The sequence below is a fragment of the Haliotis cracherodii genome, unplaced genomic scaffold, assembly GCF_022045235.1.
Source record: "Haliotis cracherodii isolate W230 unplaced genomic scaffold, xgHalCrac1.p SCAF_6, whole genome shotgun sequence".
Taxonomy (NCBI): domain Eukaryota; kingdom Metazoa; phylum Mollusca; class Gastropoda; order Lepetellida; family Haliotidae; genus Haliotis; species Haliotis cracherodii.
The window spans coordinates 41,674,106-41,690,192 of NW_027266319.1; the positions used below are offsets into that span (position 1 = coordinate 41,674,106).

Here is a 16,087-nt window from a genome sequence, read left to right on the forward strand (position 1 = left end):
GCGGCACACCTCAACCTGCTGCAGAGTACTTCATTCTGGAGAACGTTGACCCGGCAGACGGAGACTACAGACTCATCAGAGATGACGCTACCCACAACCGGATGTTTGCACACGACACAGATAACATAATGAGGATCAAGGAAACATGTGACCAAGTCGAGTCAATTTGCAGCGGTTCATCAGCAGATTATTTTGCCCTGGAGAAATCAGACACCGTCTACAACAAACTAGGAGATAGTGCTGCTTCAACTACGTTTGATGCGATGAATACCTATCGCCGACTTGGAGACACCGCAACTGGAATCTACCACAAACTTGGAGAGAAACCTTCTGTTGCGGATGCACAAGACACGTAAAGCAAACTTAGAGAAGCGACAGCCTAGAGATCAGAATCTGCATCTCCTCGTCTTCCTGAGTCCGGAAAGACAAATGTATTCACTTCACTACTGAGCTGGGAATGAAGATGTTTTGGGATTATTTTTAAGATTCGTAATATGACTATCGATTCCATAGTACTCTTGTAAATATGTCTTCTCTAATAATTCACGTAAGGCATTCTTTTAGTTAGGCGGTGACAAAAGTAACCCTGCACCATACCCGTGTTTATGAGTTTCGCTATGTGACATGTTTTCATAGTAAGGCCACGCAACTTTTGCAAATTCTAATTTTACTTGCATGATGTTTTCTCAGACAACTCTTACTTTATCACTCTTGTTCCCTCAAACCATAGTTTGGTTTCACTTTACGTTTTTTATAATCTTTTTGATGCACATACATGTACATTTATTTCGAACAGCAACGGTACAGTTACCTTCTATTTGTTCACATGAGAGCAATGGCGAATCGTAGCTACGCTAAAACAAATCATTCTCAATTCTATGGTTTCAGACCAATTTTACGAAAGAATACCAATGTATTTAGATTTACTATGACTAATTGTAGACACACTGTCTTTCCCCACACGCGAGTGTGTTGTGAAACCGGTGTCAAAGCCTTATGTGTTTGAGCTGCGTCTAGCGGCATCCTGATCCCAATCGGACGATGTTGTGTGTCTGGTTACCATTGTATGAAGGTTTGTTTCAGCTATCAGTTAAAAGGTTACATATTGAACGACGAAACCTTATCCTATCATGTTTGCACTAACTCATCGTCCCGAACAGGATGTGAATGTATGTTAAACATGTTAATACCTTGAGTTACATAATGGCGTCATATGCCACTTATTTATGTCCGGTTTCCTTGACAAACTCCGATATTGATGGTTTTGATAGAAAATTATACAATTACAGTGTCATGTATTGATTGTTAATGTAATCAGTGAATATTCCATTACATGTTATTGCTTATTTTATTCTGTATCACTGGAACAATAAATTATAGTTTTGAAAAACGTTTCAGCCGAGTCTGATTTGTACTTTGGATATGGACATCCGTCTGAGCGATTCAAGATGTCGGACCATTACCTCTTTGCATTCAATTTCAAACATTGCAAGCTTTACAACATTGACGTTAGTGAAGTACGCTTAGGGCATAGACTTGTGGAGAGATAGTCAGCAGTAATGACATCCATGTTTAGATTCCAGGGCAAACAAACATTCCTGCTCGTGTGTGTAGAAGAAGCAGCTTCATTTGGGTCTTGTAACTCCAGCGACTGCTGAATGTGAAGGCAGGTGGATGGGTGATGAATTGAACCTGTTGTACAGCGTCGCTTGCTGACGCCTAGGGTCGTTGATTTTACAGTTATCCAGAGATTGATTGAAGTACTTCAGTCGAATACAGCGAAATACACAATTTCTAATACTTTTCCGTAAGACGTGCGTGTGATGGTGTTCAGCAAAGATCCCCAGTAACGAACGCTTATCGAAAATGGATCGGATGGTAAGGGCTCGGTAATATGGCTTACTGCGCGTCATCGTACCTGGACGACATGGAACATTGTTCATAATATCAATCATTAGTTGTCTAGAAACCAGTGCATCCCTGAATATTCACCGGGAAACACAATCAGCTAAATTTCAATCGTAATCATCTGGTATAGACTGTTGACTGAGTGTGATGACGGCTACCATTGGGACCTGCTCTGACACGGAATCCCCACAGAGTTTTTACTGTGCATTTGTGCTGAGGAAGTATGATCAATGCTTCGACCTCGCGATCGTGGAACTAGTGCTTCCAGACCAGTGTTGCCATGACGACATATACACAGATCAACCATATCATCATCTCTTTAGATCTAACAGCATGTAAAGTCATCGGTCAATGGAGTGATTATGTTTGGTTCACGGAGACAAGAAACAAGCAAAGCATTATTCTAACCACAAGGCAACTTTAAGCCTCATAATCATCGATACATACATTTCACCGATTTCAGGGAGTGATTTTGTTTCTGCCAGTTTATGATCCAATGGACATATGATATGAGTGGAATTGTGAAGTGTGAAAGTAACCAGGTCTAATGGTCAGTGGTCTTTCTAGTTACTGAATTCGGTTACCTAGAGGGCTGCAAGCTTTCTTTGTACCAGGTTATGTCAGTATGTACAACGTACGGTGACAACGCTATCCCCTCAGCGCGGATCTATTGGATCTTCGTAGGGACTAGTTCAGCGTACGATGATAAGGGTATCACCTCAGCCCGAGTGCAATGGATCTGTGCATGGACTGGTTACAAATAATGAAATGGTAGCCATGACGGAGAGTGTCATTTTATTAAACTGATGTAAACGCTTAAGATTTAGCAATTAGAAAGTCTCGGTACTCAGCCTCTACAGAAAATGTCCGTACCTAGCTGGTTGCGTGTCATCGAACCGTTGGTGTTGCCCGTTGCGGTTACCGTTTAGCTTGATATAAACTCTTTATTTACCCGATGTGATACAGCTGAATTATTGCTGACTGCAGCATAAAACGACTTATTATGCCTCAAAATCAGAGAGCAGGGCTACTAGCCCCACATAAGCCCGTATACCGTCCGGATTTTCCAACACCAACCTCACATATTTCACATGAAAATTCTGGTACAGAAATTCGTTATTCGACACTGTTTTGTGTTTTAATAACATTACTGATGAGGTGCAAGGGCGTTAATGCTTTTTTGGATCACGTTCGTGACTTTAATATAGATTGATGTAAAGTTAAATTATCAACAAGGTTTGGCCTCTGAGGTTTGAAGAGTAGTCTCCCCCTTTGAGCCTTTAGAGTTCTAAGTTTTGCATAACGTGCGACAAAGATACCAAATAGTGTAAACTTTTCGGCATAATAAATTCGTTGTGGACTCTTTAGTTGCCGTATACGGTGTCATATTAGGTTATATACTAACGGGTAACAGTAACTGTTCTTAATATTTGGTTCTGATCAATGTTTAATCATTATAAATTCATTGACAAAACCCATAGCAGGAGACACGCCCTAAACGAGGAGTGGTATTACAGCTCAATTAACAATGTCAATAAGGGGTGTAATCACCAGTTGCCTTGTCAGGCGAGGCAGCGGCGGTGCATTGAAGACACCGGATGATTGAAAACAGTCTGGTGGATATTGTTCCAAATGTCAACTAAAGATTGTCCCAACTGAACTAGCGTTAACGCTTGATTTTGGTCCTGTCGTAGGTGTCGATCTATCTCGTCCATTACAACCCAAGCAGCCTGTGAAGCGCTAGAAGGTTAACAGAAAAAGTTAACATACACATATTACCTACATTCACTCCTGTGTGAACAGAGGCACATTTCGAACAAAGTCACTTGCCCAAAGAGATACCACATGTCCTACATGTGCTTCAGTGAGCGGCAGGACCAAAGCCCTGGAAACTCTCTGGAGTCAAGATCCCCAACGCGGTCACCCAGCAAACTATTCTGCAACTACCGACGTTGCTTAACTTTACGTGATGTGTGACCTGTGCACTACCACGTGCCCATATTTCATGGTTATTTCGGATGCATGACTTTACATTCTCATATATATTACACAAAAGTGTTCTCATTTTACAACTAACACCGTGATTATTAAGGAGATCACATAACTTACTTCGCTGAACAGAATCAAATGTTTTTGCGAAGTCTACGAAATGGGCATACACGTTTCCACCTTTTCTCTTTAAATATCTTTGTACAGTAGTTTGCAGTATAAAGTGGTTGTCGATGGTTATGTAACCTTCTCTAAAGCCTGAATGTGAGTCTCTTTTTTTAGCCATAGCATCAGCCCAGAAAAAATACTCTTTTGTTTATAACGGAAGTGAAGATCGTTCTGCACATACCAAGGAGAGTAATACCTTTATAGTTGTTTGCATTATTGATATGATCTTGTATGTAGTATTGGAAGAATAATGCCAATGGACCCGGACGCAGGAAATGACCATTTTCTGAAATTATATTGGATACTAGATCCACAGATGGTAGTAATAAATCTGCTGAATGCTTACAATAATCAGAAATAGTATGGGTCATTCCGATTGCCTTGTTAAATTGAAGATTTTTTATGCTATATAAAATCCCATCCCTAGAAACTGGAGAATCAAGAATATTCTCTGTAACTTCTCGATTTGGATAATTTTGAGCATCACTATCTGGTATTGTGGGATCACAGTTGACCTGACTTACACTATTGGTGCATAAAACAAGTTTCTACAGGGATTAAACCTATCCTTGGTGTTAATATTGTTTCTTTCAACATATTTTCCGTTCAAACTTTCGGGCGTGGACCGAATCGATTTGGAGTCATTTATGTTGTTTTCGTAAAAATGTTGTCTTTCTTTATAATTATAGATTTCTTCTACATCGTTCTGATTTCAATCCTCACATTCACCACATGACCTCTTATTCACATTAAACCGCGTCTAGGATAGTGCATATATCCCGTTAGTCATTTCCCGACATCCTTTTTCGAGTGGTACAGTTCCTAGCACTAGGTATTATACATACATGGCCGTACGTCACATAGTGGCTTACATTAGGTGAATCCGAACAGACACATCAGTGGTGAGTACATGCCATGGTAATCTCTCACTTTTAACATCTCAAACGTTTGACGTATCTGCCATCATTGGTTTGAACACATGAACGTACTCTCGTCACGATATGGCTGAAATATTGCCGATGTGACGTAAAGCATTAACTCACTCACATGAACGTACTTCAGAAGGAAATTTCACCTTATCTGTACGAGGTGGTGCTGTTACGTTCAATATTGGTGTAGCGGTGCGAGGAGTCGTTCCACAGGCATCCTTACCTTGTCAGATAACTGACGGGTTTAACCTCTTGTCATGTGGACAAGGTGTCCGACCTCGGAATAGAAGGTTCGTGATTCGAATCCCTTAAGGAAACTCGAAACTTTTATGGTCGCTAAATTGGCATAATCTATTGTGTACAAAATTGGAACGACCACTAATCTTCCCTGGTGCAGTGGAAGAGCTTCCGGAGGTTCGATCCTCATAGCAAAAGATGTTAATAGATGGTACTTGTTGTTACCCTGTCAGGCGTTCGGCATTAAGGGGCTAAGCCAACGACTGGTCGGCTCGGAGTCTGTATACCGTGTCTGAGTAGGGTATTCATGTTAAACTGTGACATGGTATCTGAGTGGGCTAGGACTATAAATCGGCATTAACCGGACTAGCACACACACACACACACACACACACACACACACACACACACACACACACACACACACACACACACACACACACATGCACGTCGCTACATACGTGAACTAATGTTGATCGCGACGTACTCCACTGTCGCCCACAACTTGTCTATTCAGTACATTGACGCCCACAGGCTTCCCAGACAACTCACGTCCGAGAATGTCCTCGCTATAACGTAGGTCCCCATATCTCCATTGCTGCAGTAGCCTATAACACTAACCTAGTCACACCTGAAGCAACCAAAATGATTAAATAACTTAACAACTTTCTTTCGAGAGCAAAATACTTATACTCAATTTACTATAAAATTGTTTTACGAGCAGACACATGCCATTAGTTGATGCAAGTGTAAACCTAATTAGTCAGCTATATATTACATTGTACGTTGTTATTTTCCACCAAAATCTATATATGCCGTCTTTTGTTATTAATGTATTTCGACTGTTTGTTTATGTTAAAGAATAGGAGAAAGATGAAAAGAGGACGCTCCCCAGCAGGTATCTATTTCTATGTTTGTGAAACTGTATTTATAAAACAGTCCACATTTTGTCAGAGGTAGTCGTACTCAAATTCCTTAACAATGGTATAAGTGTATTTGTATATCTCGATGTAAAAGGAAACTCTGTCGGCTCAATAATCAGCAGATTTGAGAAGCTGCATGTTCCTAAATTCTCATTGTTCTGAGGCTTTATTGAATTCGACCAGATAGGGTTCATATCGGTATATGTAATAGTCTATGTTTAAATTCGTATGCGTATGTATATGTATGTATATGTGTCAAGTACATAATATAATCATTCATTTCAGCTAGAAATCCCGGGAAGAAAAGAAACAGGTAATTTCCTCTTTGTCAATGCGCCGTCCCGGTACATGTGCTTGTTACAATCCATACCCATTCCTACTGTCGCAAGACAATGTTGCAGTGTTTATGATTTAGTTGATCTAAAGACACCCTATTGTATTTTAGTCACGTTTCATAGGGTGTTCTATGACGTCCCTGAATCGACAACATTCAATAACTTGTGACCAGATTTGATAACTATCCTGGGTTTGCAGGAATGTTTAGGAAACCATTAAATGTTGGTAAGCAATTCAACTGAAATAGATAGTATTGCAAATTAAACCTTCGTATTTCCCGGTGGAAATAATAGTTTAGATATCGTTTCTTGAAATGAAAGCTGAGAACACACATGGTGTCTTGTGCATTTAATCTCAGTATTATGTTTTGTTGCTGTAGATCTGAAAGTCGCAGCAGTTCTCGTCATACTTCACGTGAGTAAAGCTATTAATTAGTTACCATTGATACTATTAGAGCGGGATGGGAGTGCTGGGAAATAATCTTGTCTCATCAGGTTTTTCCAAAAACATGTTTGCTGGACATTTTGGACGTCCTGATTAAATAGGCTGTGATAACAAAGCAAAACACTCGCGGCATCAACGCATCTATTGAATACCTCAGAGTGCTGACAAAGTGTTTCATGTTCAAAATATGTTGAAAACTTAATGAACGTTCTAATTCTAAAACAACAGCTGATATCTAGTCCCTGCAACCACAGGTAAACCATTCACAAGTTCCACTACAACACGAGGTCCCACTAAAGCAACAGATGACACTATAACCACGGGTGACGATACAACCACAGGCATAATCATAACAGGTACCCCATCAACCCCAAGTACAACTGTGGCCAGGGCAACCACTGGTACAACCACAAGCAAACGAACAACCGCAGGAACAAACGCAGGTACAGCCATGGTGACAGCTATATCAGTTATACAAGTGTAAAAGTAGGAGGACAAGTACACACATAACTAGTTATATCCACCAGTTAGCAAAATAACAAACAATAAGAGCACATTCAACATTTCGAGAAAGATCATGTTGTCCCAAACCGACAAAAAATAATCATAAATTTTTATGACAAATATATAAAAATATAAATTAAATTCATATAGATATACATTCAAGTTTATTCAATCATTTCGATGTGATAATAATAATGATGATTATATAAATGAATGGTGATACATCTTCTGTAGACTTGCACATTTCCATGTACAGGTGGGGCCTCGCCGCAGAACGACACTGCTGAAGCAGCTGGAGTAGTTGGTGGTCTTGTCGGAGGTGTCGCCATCACTGTTGTTCTCGTTCTGCTGTGGCGTTTAATTCGCTCTCGGAAAAGGTACTGGTAATGAAAACTAGAATCCATTAGCAACTTGTACTGTCATGAACTGGAAACACACAGTTTCTTACAATGAGTATGTGTTTAGGTCCAAATACAGGGAGCTCCCATTCCAACGCTCCAAGAAATGGTCTGTTGGTGTGTGTTGACGTATTAATTATATCTCACCATACCAACAACGTTCAAAATCGCTGGAAACATGTGCAACAATAACCGAAGTGTTGTCAGACATCCAAATACTTTTAAACGAGAACTAAAAGCTTAACCGATTAAGCAATATTAACAGAGAAGAACAAACGAGCTACGTGAAATTGTTGTTCAATCCTGATCTCATCCGATTGAATTGTAAGTGATGTAACACGACTCACTGGTGGTCCTTTCATGTGTAAGTAATTTTTAATTCCGACGTTCTAATAGTTTGATTGTATGTGCTGCGTGTAATGTGCGGGGTTTTCTTGCACCTCTTGATGTTTTTTTACAAATATAACGAAAGCTTGAGTAATACTACTTCCGGTCACAAACATCCCATTCACAGACACCGAGACAGACTGGACAAAGGGGGGACAGGAGGCATGGAATTGGTAAGTCAGAATAATATCTTCATTTTTAGAGTCGTAATCAACATCGCATCGTCAATATTGCAGCCATATCGCGATTGTAGCGGTTATAAACTAATATAATGAACCGAAATATCAGGCACCACCTATTGATAAAAAAAACCCTTTGTATTGAAAATATTATGAATCTGCTCAAAAGGATTACCGCTGAAGTCATTGTTGAAAGATATATTACCAGGTTGTGATGCAAACGCCAATCTAAATCATCTATGCGTTTAATTTGTTTTCCGTCTCATGTCATGACTTCAGGCGGTGAAAACGGTTTTATTCTTCAAATCAGTATAAACAATTTCTCTTGTTATCCCATATAATTGTGACCTCCTCTGTGTGTGGTCTAGTGGACAGAGCATCTGCAAAGAGACCGCCTCCGTGGTCTAGTGGGTAGAGCATCTGCAAGGAGAGCGCCTTCTTGGTCTAGTGGATAGAGCATCTGCAAGGAGACCGCCTCCGTGGTCTAGTGGATAGAGCATCTGCAAGGAGACCGCCTCCGTGGTCTAGTGGGCAGAGCATCTGCAAGGAGACCGCCTTCTTGGTCCAGTGGACAGAGCATCTGCAAGGAGACCGCCTTCTTGGTCTATTGGGTAGAGCATCTGCAAGGAGAGCGCCTTCTTGGTCTAGTGGACAGAGCATCTGCAAGGAGACCGCCTCCGTGGTCTAGTGGATAGAGCATCTGCAAGGAGACCGCCTCCGTGGTCTAGTGGATAGAGCATCTGCAAGGAGACCGCCTCCGTGGTCTAGTGGATAGAGCATCTGCAAGGAGACCGCCTCCGTGGTCTAGTGGGCAGAGCATCTGCAAGGAGACCGCCTCCGTGGTCTAGTGGATAGAGCATCTGCAAGGAGACCGCCTCCGATGTCTAGTGGATATAGTATCTGCAAGGAGACCGCCTTCTTGGTCTATTGGGTAGAGCATCTGCAAGGAGACCGCCTTCTTGGTCCAGTGGACAGAGCATCTGCAAGGAGACCGCCTTCTTGGTCTATTGGGTAGAGCATCTGTAAGGAGAGCGCCTTCTTGGTCTAGTGGATAGAGCATCTGCAAGGAGACCGCCTCCGTGGTCTAGTGGATAGAGCATGTGCAAGGAGACCGCCTCCGTGGTCTAGTGGATAGAGCATCTGCAAGGAGACCGCCTCCGTGGTCTAGTGGGTAGAGCATCTGCAAGGAGACCGCCTCCGTGGTCTAGTGGATAGAGCATCTGCAAGGAGACCGCCTCCGTGGTCTAGTGGATATAGTATCTGCAAGGAGACCGCCTTCTTGGTCTATTGGGTAGAGCATCTGCAAGAAGACCGCCTTCTTGGTCTATTGGGTAGAGCATCTGCAAGGAGACCGCCTTCTTGGACTAGCGGGTAGAGCATCTGCAAGAAGACCGCCTCCGTGGTCTAGTGGATAGGGTATTGCAAGGAGACCGCCTCCGCGGTCTAGTGGATAGGGCAGTGCAAGGAGACCGCCTCCGTGGTCTAGTGGTTAGGACATCTGCAAGGAGACCGCCTCCGATGTCTAGTGGATAGAGCATCTGCAAGGAGACCGCCTCCGCGGTCTAGTGGATAGGGCATTGCAAGGAGACCGCCTCCGTGGTCTAGTGGATAGGGCAGTGCAAGGAGACCGCCTCCGTGGTCTAGTGGTTAGGGCATCTGCAAGGAGACCGCCTCCGATGTCTAGTGGATAGAGCATCTGCAACGAGACCGTCTCTGTGGTCTAGTGGATAGAGTATCAGCACGGAGACCGCCTCCTTGTTCTAGTGGATAGAGCAACATCACGGAAACTGCCTCCGTGGTCTAGTCGGTAGAGCAACAGCACGGAGACCGCCTCCGTGGTCTAGTCGGTAGAGCAACAGCACGGAGACCGCCTCCGTGTTCTAGTCGGTAGAGCAACAGCACGGAGACGGCCTCCGTGGTCTAGTCGGTAGAGCAACAGTACGGAGACCGCCTACGTTTTCTAGTGGATAGAACATCAGCACGGAGACGGCCTCCGTGTTGTAGTCGGTAGAGCATCAGCACGGAGACCGCCTCAATGTTCTAGTGGGTAGTACATCAGCGCGGAGACGACCTTCGTTTTCTGCACGGAGAACAAAAGTTCGGTGGTTCGATCTCCGGCCGCGTCAATCCGCTTTAAGATCGTACTTGCTGTTTTCCTGACAAGGACTCTGTATGCTTTGTCTGAGTGCGGAATCCATGTTAAACTGTGGCATGGTATCTCAGCCCAGCGACCACTATGAAAGCAGCATCCTGAATCCTGAATATTGTTTTATGGCAGTTCAGTATTCTTTCTCCACATGTATTATTCAATATTTATAGCTATAATGTTGAGGATGTAAATGTTATGTCATTCCTTTCTCAGATTCACGCAAACAGTTCCAACAGTAACGTGTCCCCGGGGGGTAATCTGGTGCTACCCACTGTCCCGGATGTAATCATGGTGTCTCCAGGACAACACGCCCCCAGTATGGCTGAAGCTGTGTACGATGTTATTCAGGAGGCAGAAAATTACCAGTTGGCAAAGACGATGGTTTCTCCCTCCAACCAGCGAGGTTACACAGAAATCCCCAACACACGGAACGTCAGTACACCCCTACCTGTTAGAGAGTGCCTTGTGGAGAAAGATGACCACACAAGTGGCGACTACAACCGACTGAGAGACGCAACAACAACTGATGTAAAGGGTACATACAACAGATTGGGAGCAATCGAACCCGACAGTGCTGACACTAAGACAACTGGAAACAAAGGGACAACAGCAGCATATTTCGTCCTTGAGAAATCAGAAGACGCATACAACAAACTTGGGGGCGACCCTATCACATCTTCGACTTATGCAAATAATGCCTATCATAGACTGGGGGAAACTGTTGCTGACACTATAACTTCTGATACACCCGATTCCAGAACGCCATCATCAGACTAGTTCGTCCTGGAGCGGCTAGATGATGCCGACACTAAACTGGGGGAGAAGACGTCTGCTGGGCACGCATACACTAGATTTGATGTTGCATAACTGTATTAAACACTTCCAACTCACTGACTGGGGTAGCACGAAAACCATTCTAGTCAGTCTGCCTGGAAAATGAGTAAACACCCTTTTGTGACGATGGCTTTAAATGAAACCAGCAAGAAATTGTTATTTGATGGTAATGTATTTGATACGTGTATTAACGTTTTGGTCCTTAAATGTGCAGTGTTTCGGTGCCTGTTTACAGCCCAGTAACGTTTTGTTAACAATTGTAATTGTTTCTGTCAAATCCAGTTTTCAATTGACATGTATATTGCCGGCAGTTTATATTGTAAGAAATACCTGTCTGTTTGTATTTTCACATATGTCGTGGGTTTTCGTCCTTGCATTATAAATACACCTGGGTCCTCTTTAATGCTTATGAGGATACTGCTTACTGCTTGATACGGTCGATATTTTGGACTGGATAGGTTTTGACCAAATGAGTAATTACTTATCATATATATCAACCCCTATTTCACTCATGTCTTCAACCACGTGAAGAAATACTTCCAGAAGACGTTTAAGCTGTTGTCCGCAATGCTTCCTGGTCGCAGTGCTTACCAGATAGACAGTATAAGAAACGTAAACGCATGTGTTCGCAGTTTCTTGTATTTAATGCTGAATTATACTGAGGACTGGATAGAATAAGGGATCTATTTGGCCCCCTGGAAATGTTTATATGGGAAAACTTTTAAAATGTTGGTATAGAGATTATCAGACATGTTCACATGAAGACAACTAGCCTTTATGTGTTTTTTTTTCTTACACATGCTATTTTTGGATTTCTGGCGTGACCCGGGATGATCAGTTTTCGATATGGCTTGTACTGTTTTTACTCTACATTTCCTAAGAAAAGCAGCTTCAGTCCAAGACTTTGTCATGTTCACATATTAGAAAAATGCTTCCCGGAAACCTCTACAATCACCCTTCTGACACATTTAGGTTTACCTGTGCCTAACGTGCAATAGTTGAAATGAACAGTGTCATAAAGGATTTCTACATCTATTGATTATGCCTCTTGGGACAAAGTAGACGCATTCCATACCGTGTTCTTCGCACTGAATCCTTCGTTTCCTTCGCTGAAATGTTGACAATAGCTTGACATAGTATGACTGTCTCCCCTCACACACCAAGCGCCTCCCACTAATGGTTTGTTTAAGGTAAAGTGATACAATGGAAATACTAGCTTTACATCTTTCTCAAGTCTATTTGATAAAACATAAACCCACTAAACACGATGTACAATTCACGAAAATGTCGGAAAGACATTTAGATATCAAATAAAAGACTTTCGAAGCAAACTGTAGCAGATTTCAGTGACGCATCTTCACAATATTTTGATAATACGAGTAGTTTAACCTATTTTCCGTGACTTCCATCTTTGAAGACATGTATATCGTTTCACTGATTCTATTATCTGGACACGGTAGGCCGATATATTTCCAGTTTTCCCATGGAAAGTGCTTCATTATTGCCCGAGCTATCATGTAGGTAGCTGGTGAATAAGCCGAGAGGACCCGAAGGAACCTGTCGCTTTGTTAGCTACATTATATGCCTCTGAGGTGCGGGGTATAAACAGATTTGAAAAGATTTAAACTGTCCATTTAATTGCTTGCAAGAAATTTCTCAAAGTTGGTCCCCAAAATAAATGTAACTTTATGTGGTGAATATGGCCGATACCCGATATGTATAACGTTTTCGGTGTATAAAATACTGGCTTAAACTTACCGAAATGCACAATGGTAGAATTCCTAAGAAAGCCTGTGATATGAACGATGATAATGGTGGACACCAAACCTATGCATTTACTGTACGCACTTTATTGTTTTCACATGGATTTGAATTTGTATGGATTGGTCCTGGATATGTCTTGGAAATAAATTTGCTTTTCTTAGACGGTATAAAAAGGTTGCAATGGCTATGTACCATCAATCACGGAATAGTATCATATAAAAGATAAAACATGATATATAAAGAGTTTAAAAGTTTATATGAACCTGTTGAAATGACTGAGGACGGGGTTGTTAACGTTCATAGTCAACGAAAGGACATGGTCGGGGATTGATTTAGGTTTACGTATATGTCCTCTTTGTAATCTAGGGATAGAAGATGTGTATACTTTTACCTGAATGTGTAATTCCTATAAGAACATAAGATACATCTACCTGTCTAAAATGAATTGCCTTACTGAGAAATGTATGTAAATATCTATGTCAAAGTTATAAGATTTGCAAATACTGGAATGCTATGAAATAAGTTACGTATTAATTCATGTACCATTGTATTATGTATGTATGCACTTTCTCTGTATATGGGCCAGTGGCCTTCATACGAATAAAAGACTTGACTAGGAACATGTTCGTTTGTTGAGACAATAGGATTGTTTTAGAATTTGTTTGCAGTAATCATATTATGTTTATACCGCGTAAAATAGTCAAACTTAACCTGTTTCCTCGTAGCTATTTGTACAATAGCATGTGTGTATTGACAAGAAGAAGAAGACACATAAATATTGAAGCAACTATCCGCATATACTTCGCCCGTGCTTGTAGCAGATATGCTGTATTAGTTCACACACTTTGGAACAACTTTCATCCACAATCTTGAAAAATGTGTTAATGTGCGAATAATCCCTGTGCCATCACCCGGTCGTAAGCTGACATGAGTGAGCCGGCCTGAACAGTACTGTCATATATTCAACATCACAATTAAACAAAGGACATAAAAACATTCACATTTATTTGGCACTGATCAAGGTTGTTGGTCGAATCTAGTTCCATAATTCAACTGACTCTGTCCACTTAAGAAAAACCATTAGAACATTTCAACATGCAGCTTAATTTGCCTTCAAACTTCCAGTACTACAAAATGAATATCCCCAATGTCTACAGCACATGTTCCAGCACATGAGCTCTAGTGCATGAGTTAAAGGATAATGAGGAAATCTTAATTCAGAAAGAGCGGATATAATAGATCTTTCCTACACTAAATCTGATTCCCTGATAACCATGAGATCGAATGTTACCTTTCCTACCTACAGTAGACTATAGTAGCCTGGTGGTTAAAGCGTTAAAACCTGGGTTCGATTCCCCACATGAGTACAATGTGTGAAGCCCATTTCTGGTGTCCCCAGCAGCAGGAATATTGCTAAAAGCGGCGTAATACAATACTCACTCACTCACTCCTACCAACAACATACTAGTAGATCTGGATGCCAAGGAAAGTTTAGCAGCTAGAAATAAACACACTGAGTTCATATTGGATTATTGCATGTCATCGGATCCCAACTGTGTGGATCTAATTTTCATATGTACTCGAATTGTTTCCACGGTCTTGAACAATATAATGTGAATATGCAATAATAATACTAATGAAAACACCAAAACTCCTAAGTAAACACCGACTCGAAGTCTGAGCTCAAATACAGCGCAAAACCAAAACTACCCAAAGGCAAGTCACGTTTCGTGTTTGTGAAATGCACAAAATAGTAATTTGTGAAAAGTATTGTATACAAACGTACAGAGACACACTGAAAAAACACTGTTGACTATTTACATCATTCATTTTTAGCACGTCGCAGGAACGCAGTCGTTTTGTCTCGTTTGACGTTTTTTGCACCTGCAGCGCAAATCACATGCAAAAATGCGTGTATTTCCCCCTTGTCCATCCTTTATAAGCCACCATAGAAAAAACACCAAACATTTCACACTCAACTTTGAAAAAGAACAGGAAACATGGTTCGATTAACTGAAATCCAGAGAGGCGTTGTCATTGGGATGCTGCAGGCCGGATCAATGTCAACTGCAGTGGCGAGGCCTTTTAGAAGTCACGTGTCTACCATCACCAGATTGGTCGGAAGAGGGTCACTACTCCAGCGCAGGACCACTACATCCAGGTGACACATCTGCGTGACCGACAGCGACGAGCAACACAGACAACGGCAACCATTCAAGGTCCACGTCATTTCGTGTCAGCTGACACAGTTCGTCGTCTTCTAACAGCGGCAGGAATCAGATGTCGTCGTCCTTATGTCGGGCCCATACTGACTCAACGTCACCGCCAATAACGTCTACAGTTGACGTTGGCGACGTGAAACACTGGCAACAAGTTGTCTTCTCAGATGAATCATGGTTCAACCTTTTTCACGCCGATGGCTGCATCAGAGTGTGGAGACGACGTAATGAGTGTTACGTTTACTACTGTGTCTAGCAGGCCGACTAGTGGGGTGAAGGAAGCATCATGGTGAGGGGAGGCAGGACCCCTCTAAACGGGTTCCGTCAGCGTGTGACTGCTGTCGTGTACAAGGATGATGTTCTTCGTAATCACGTCAGACCTCCCTTCCTGGGTCAACCTCAACTCTTTCGCAGGACAACCCTCGTCTCCATACAGCACGGGTCTTGTGATGCCCTGTTCGTCTTTGTCACCGGACATGGCGCCAACTGAACATGTCTGGAACGGGATTGGGAGACGTTCTTCTAAAGACTTGTCGACTCAATGAGACGGGGATGTGCGACCTGTATCGCAGCTAACGGAGGCCACACACGCTACTGATGGACACAACCGACACTCTGTTTAGGGATACCCTTTCTTCGGGGGATTTTTCAATAAAAGGATTTTTTCACGGATGGTTGTCATCAAACAATCGACGCCCATTTGTTATCAAATGTTTTCT

At 42.1% G+C, this 16,087-nt stretch overlaps 1 pseudogene; it reads left to right on the plus strand.

Moving 5' to 3' along the window:
* Nucleotides 1–6,083: 6,083 nt before the first annotated feature.
* LOC139446438 (uncharacterized) lies at nt 6,084–11,418 on the plus strand (annotated as a pseudogene).
* Nucleotides 11,419–16,087: the final 4,669 nt, after the last annotated feature.